At 32.2% G+C, this 6,360-nt stretch overlaps 1 long non-coding RNA gene across 1 annotated transcript; it reads left to right on the top strand.

The window, feature by feature from the left end:
- Positions 1–2,215: 2,215 nt before the first annotated feature.
- Positions 2,216–3,183, top strand: LOC125666563 (uncharacterized). The gene is made up of 3 exons (XR_007366735.2): positions 2,216–2,333; positions 2,674–2,880; positions 3,024–3,183. It is a non-coding gene; the product is annotated as an uncharacterized LOC125666563 (long non-coding RNA).
- Positions 3,184–6,360: the final 3,177 nt, after the last annotated feature.

The following is a 6,360-nucleotide window of genomic DNA, read 5'->3' as shown; positions in this document are numbered from 1 at the left end:
AGAAACTTTAAATGCGAAAACTTTATGACGTGTCCTATATCACAGTGTAAAGGACAGATAATCTATAACAACTCCCTCTGTATCTCTCTCCTTATCTCTATCACTATATGGTCCCCTAAGACTTAGTAAAATTATAGCTGTCGTTTTTCTAAACATTTATAATTGCTTCATGATTAAGCCTCAAATCAATGATATGATATTTGTTATCACAAACTGTTTTGAAGTTTGAGTTCGACTTCATAGATAGATTCATTGTTCAAGTTCATATAATTTAGTGTGTGCTACCACAATGTGAATCAACATTATTATTAAAATAAGCCTTAATTTGAGTATCAAAAAACAGGAATTATCCGACAAACATTATATTTTCATCACAGAATGCAGTTAATTTGAGAACTATAGTAATGTTAACCAATCATCAATAATTAATTATTGTAGAAAAACATGAAGTTATTTTCCTGTCGTTGGCACGCTAGAAAACTGTCATTGCCACGACCCTGAGCAAAACGCATAACTCTAAATATGTCGTACTTCAGCTGCAGCTGAAGACGTCTTAATATAAGTGAGCATTTTTCAACGAGACGTGAAACATACAATGAACATTTTTCTTGATTAACGCTACCTCTGCCGCACCGGTCCATTTGACTGGTAATGCGTAAAACAAGATTACGTAAAACGATTGTCTCAAACTCTTTGAAACTACGAAGATAAAATATCCGGATCTGTATATGTATATGTAGCTCAGCTCGATCTATCAAACCATATAACTATTACACGACTGAGAGAATATCAGATTCCACCTATTCCATGTGCCATTGTATACAAATATCTAATGACTATTCATCATGATGGGATTACACCCCAGCTTCCAATACGTCAATGATGATAATTTAGATATTTTTGGGATGGAGACTTTCAAATTTTAATCACAGTAATGTATTTCAACGAGTCAGTGTTCATGGATACAGATTGATCAAGATGTCTTTATTATTCAGAGTCATGTCCTCCAATAACATAACAATGTTGCCGGATGGGATCTTTAAAACGTTGGTAAATTTACATGAACTGTAAGTATCTCTATATAACTGCTATGTACTGTATGATAACTTAATAATATCTACATTATCAGAGTAATTTTAAGAATGATGTGATGAAGAACGCTTTGATGTGAAAGATTTTTTATGACAGGTCCTATATCACAGTGTAAGGGACACGCAATCTATATTAACCCCTCTATATTTCCCTCTCTTCATCTCTCTATCAATATATTGTCTCTTTAGGAGACTCCGTAAACGGTAGTTGTATCTTTTCTCAAACGTCATAATTGCTTGATGATATCATATTTGTTATCATAAACTATTTTTAAGGTAGCTAAGTTTAAGTCTGGCACAATAGAAATATTCATTTTGAAAGCCCATTTAATCGATCGTGTGCTACCACAATGTTGATCAACAGTAACGTTAAAATCAGCCTAAATTTGAGTATAGGCCGTGCAAGTCAATCTCGCGTGACTCGAGATTTCGCCTAAACGGGTACTTCCGGGAACAAATAGACATGGCGATCTCCTTGTGTTATTGGGCTTCATATACTGAGGGTCGTACAAAGCCACAACGACGGTCAGAGAACTCTGTGAATAGTAACCATGTTCTCAGATTTCTCTATGATGAGGAAAGTCGGATGATTACGGGAACAGTTCAGGCCAGCATGAGGAACCTATCATACAAAGTAATGGTAAGTAAATAGTACCATGCTTTTTCCATGTGTGCATCATGCATCAACTCTGACAACTGATGACTAAGGATAATGCCGAAATTTATTAAATGCATTATATGACGATGTTTAATTACATTTATTAATATCAACTATTTGTAACCTAAATAAAATCAGATCTTCTCCAACCGTTATCCGGCCTCAACTACTGTTTTTGAGATTAGAAAAGTAGGGGGGGGGGTGCAAATAATGTTTATAATGCACAGTAGATAATTCCTAACTCTTACAACTTTAACATTTCCTTCTTTTTGTATATTACATTAGGATGAATTGGATGATGATATCGTTAAGTATTCTTCCTGTTAATGCGTCTTGAGGGATTACTTATGTCATCATGTTGCTGCAGTTCTTCTCATTGGGTAAGATGAAGAACGCTTCCGCATCAAACTTTGTTTCTTCTGAATGATTTTGAGTGTATTAAATTGTGTCAATTTGTGTATTTACAGATACAAGAATGCTAGTAAGACTGATGTGAGATGTAGTTGGTTGAAACGCCCAAAGTCTCAACCTAAGAATATTGAGACAACTGAGGAAATGTATCCATCTTCTGATCCAACTTATAGGTAATTACTAATACTGGGATGTTACAGTTTAAACGACACATCTGGTTAGTTGCGTTACTATGGTATTGTATATAATATTTACTGCAAAATGAATATAGGCATTTTACTTGTTCTGCTGAACTGACACCCCAACCCTCAATTATTTCTAACTTTCAGATTAAGGGGGGTCTTTTGACTTTAAAACTGTACATCAAGTTTACTGTTACTTCTATATGTTGTGATGTCAAATGTATTAAGGGCATCTGTAAATGAAACAGGCATATTTAAACCCCAGGATAGTTAATATTACAGCCTTCCTAAAGTATTCATGTTTTATATCAGTTTCATTTGTTTTTGTCAGGATTGTGTCTACATGAATCTAGAGTTATAGGAGCTTCCCCAGATGGCATTGTCAATTATCAGCCATGTTGCCCACCAGATATTCTGCATTTCCAGTCAGAGACAGCTAAGTACTTGAAACCTGTCCTGATTGAAGTTAAGTGCCCATACTCAGCTAGAGATATGACGATAACAGATGCAGTTGAAGTTGTCCAAGATTTTTTCCTTGGTATGATTAACTGTTTAATGTTGCACTATTGATAAGAAATGAAAAAGCTAAAAATCACCAAGAATTAAAAATAAGATTTTTCTTTTTTCACCATCAGCATACAAATGATTAAAATGTTCTAACTTTACCTTTTCTAATTTCAGAAAAAGTAGCTGATCAATTGCATTTAAAAGAAAACACTGATTATTATCATCAAGTCCAAGGACAACTTTATATTGCAAACATAATGTACTGTGATTTGGTAGTATGGACATAAGATCTCGCATTTATCCGTATTGCAAGGGATTATAACTGGGCGATAAATATTGAAAAACTCATCGATTTCTATTTTCATAAGTTTATACCAGAAGTGAACAAGACGTAGAAATTATTTTGTTTTTGTACAGTGCAATTGATTTTTTTTAATGCTTTGCCTTTTGTTTTTGATCTTAGAAATCTATATTATCCCATTTCTTGCAATGTAAAAATGTTTAATTTTTCTATAATGAGATCCTCATATATGTTTCATATCCATTCAATTTTTTTTCATTTGAAAACAAAATTAAAGTCATTACTTCTTCAGCACTCATTATTTTCAGAAAGGAAATTTTAATCTAGCAATATAATTTGTTTAAAAAAACATTTTGAAATTTCAATTGCATACCATACAGCTTAGACTACATTCATAGGTATAAATGTATAGTCAATAATCGTCAAACAGTTGTTACAGTTTTCTGTCAAGCATTAACAAAAACAAAAGGCCCATGGGCCACATTCTCACAACTACATTTGTACTGTGAATTTAAAAGATTTTTGCAATCTTTATTCCCATAAAAACATAGGAATCTGTATAATCTAAAAGTCCTACCTTAAACAGTTTGTGAAACATTTTTTTTGGTTAGATTTTCTCCAAGAAGGTCAAAGGTCACTAGGCCCCTTTCAATCGGAAGATGATTTGTGTTAAGTTTGTTTGAAATTGGCCGAGTGGTTCTTAAGAAGATTTTTATAAGATTTTATAAAATGTTTACTACTTATAAACTATCTACACTTAATTTGAACAAACTTGAATCCTCTATTCCCTAGAAATGTTAAAAGTTAACATACATATAAATGCAAGACAAAAAGTGATCAGAATAATGCTTGTTAGCTGAAAAGTATAAACCCAGTTTACAAAACATACAAGTTTTAAAAAGATTTATTAAAAACACAAAATCAAAACACTTTTACCAAATTTCCTATGGCTATGTTTATAATATTTATGTTAACATTACATATTTTTTGTAAATAAACACATGAAAAAACAAACATTTTGAAGGAATAGACAAGCTCCTTTGTACATGTATAGGTAGTGGACAGTGTGAAACATATCAACTTGGTTAGAATTTTATTTATATTCAACAATTTTAAAGATAAGAGATGTTTAATATTGGAAGGACCTCTGGCATTCGGGAGTTTGTATTTTGTCACAGTTGACCATTATTATGATGAAACAACAATATTGTTGAGTGATTATGTCATTTATTGAAACAAATGACGACAGAGAAAAAATACGTCATAGTTGAATTTTGTTTTAGAAATTAATTCGCTGGGACCACTTAATATAAAAATAGGACTAGATTTGCAACTGTGCAAATAAACATATACAACTATCTATTTTGTATTGCTTGTAGGAGTTATGAGATTGATCACTGTTCGTTGTCTTCACCTTGCATACATCACACAAGCCAATATACAACTAAAACACCAATGATGTCAAAAAGGTGGTGCACAAAAAAGCTTGCCACCAAGCAATGAGACATGCAACGAGGTGCATTTAAGTTTTTGTGCCACCCAAGGAATGCCAGATGAAAAATAATATAAGTATCCCGATCAAATGATAAATATGGCTAATTGAATATAAGATACAGATGTTGTAATTATTTATAGTAAGATAAATTAGACAATAATAAATACTAGGAATCATAATAAGATAAATTGAGCCGGGGGCAAACCAGTGAAAATGCAAACGTAGTAATGAAGAAACAAAACAAAACAGAAAGCAGCAGACAACCTCTGACCTGTTTGGAAAAGGGAACATTTTTTTAAATGACACAGAACATGCAACAAATTGAGCAGCAGACAAATTCTGACCTGCTCAAATAAAAATTAAGCCTAATATCTATGAAATTAACAGGTATATACAAATACTGAGCAGCAGACAACTTCTGACCTACTCAGGGTAATCTTATTATTTAAAGAATATAAAACAGATTTGAACAGCAGACAACTTCTGACCTGTTCAAAAAGGATTTGACTCGTAAAGAAGGGGTGAAACTTGTATGTACTAAATTACACCAGCCTACGTAAAAATAAAATCGTAAACGATGCTGCTATGAATGGAATAATTTAAAAAAGTTCACAGACCAAATTACTTTGTTATATTTTTCAAAATGATAACGCCACATAGTAAACTTTACGACATGAAAATTAAAAGCCCTGTTATAAATGTTAATGAATGTTTGTTTACTTATAGTGAGAATGTGGATTAGCTCGATTCTTGTGTTTTGTGCATGTTGTCTCTTTACAAATTCCTACATTATTATTATCATTTACTACGTTTAATAATATTGTCAGTTCATTATAGTAAATACCTGTTTCATTTTTTATACTTGAAATACATCGGGGAATCGTTAAATACTATTTTGTGTATTCCCTCCAAATTACAGGAAGTCAGACGATGTCATGCATATCTTGATCCCGATCTTGTTATCTATAATTGGAAATAAACGTGTTTATATTGAGAATGTGGCACATTTTGTATAACAAGCAATGTTTCTGTGTTTATCTTGTATTATTGATAAATTTTCTTGTATATGTATTGCTCTGTATAACATGTAATTACTCATTGTAATAGTGACCTAGTTACCTAATTGTTTACATCCGGGTTTTGGAAAACATCTGTTATGTATAAATACGGAAGTCCGTTGGCATTTGAAGTAGTTGTAAACTGAGCAGTTGTAAATCAGGAGGCTAGTTGAGAAGTGACCAGTTGATGTCGATAGAAATCGAGGTGTAAACAAGAGGTAACTCAGTCACGGGTGCTAATGATTTGTTACTATTGATTTATTACAATAATAATAATTAAATAGATTTGTTAATTTCTAAAACTTTTTTATTATTAAGTTAATTCATAACAGACCTTCACCCAATGATGCTCTGTACCTAGTTTGGTTGAAATTGGCCCAATGGTTCTAAAGAAGAAGACAATATTGTTTAAGCATTCTCTTTAAGTAATGGTGCTTGAAGATTCATCAGAGTGATGAGAACGTGATTTTCTAGGATCACATTTACAACACTCCATCCTGCATAGTAGTTCAGGGGCTGAAATCTTTGTAGTGTCTTCACTATGATGTCAAAGATGTCACATGGAAATTATGTGTACAAAAGCATATGAAAAATTTGCATAATAATAAAATATTATTTTTTTATTGAAGGGAATCAGGTTTTCAGTGAAATGTTGTT

The sequence above is a fragment of the Ostrea edulis genome, chromosome 10 (assembly GCF_947568905.1).
Source record: "Ostrea edulis chromosome 10, xbOstEdul1.1, whole genome shotgun sequence".
Classification (NCBI taxonomy): domain Eukaryota; kingdom Metazoa; phylum Mollusca; class Bivalvia; order Ostreida; family Ostreidae; genus Ostrea; species Ostrea edulis.
This window is presented reverse-complemented; position numbering and strand designations above follow the sequence as displayed.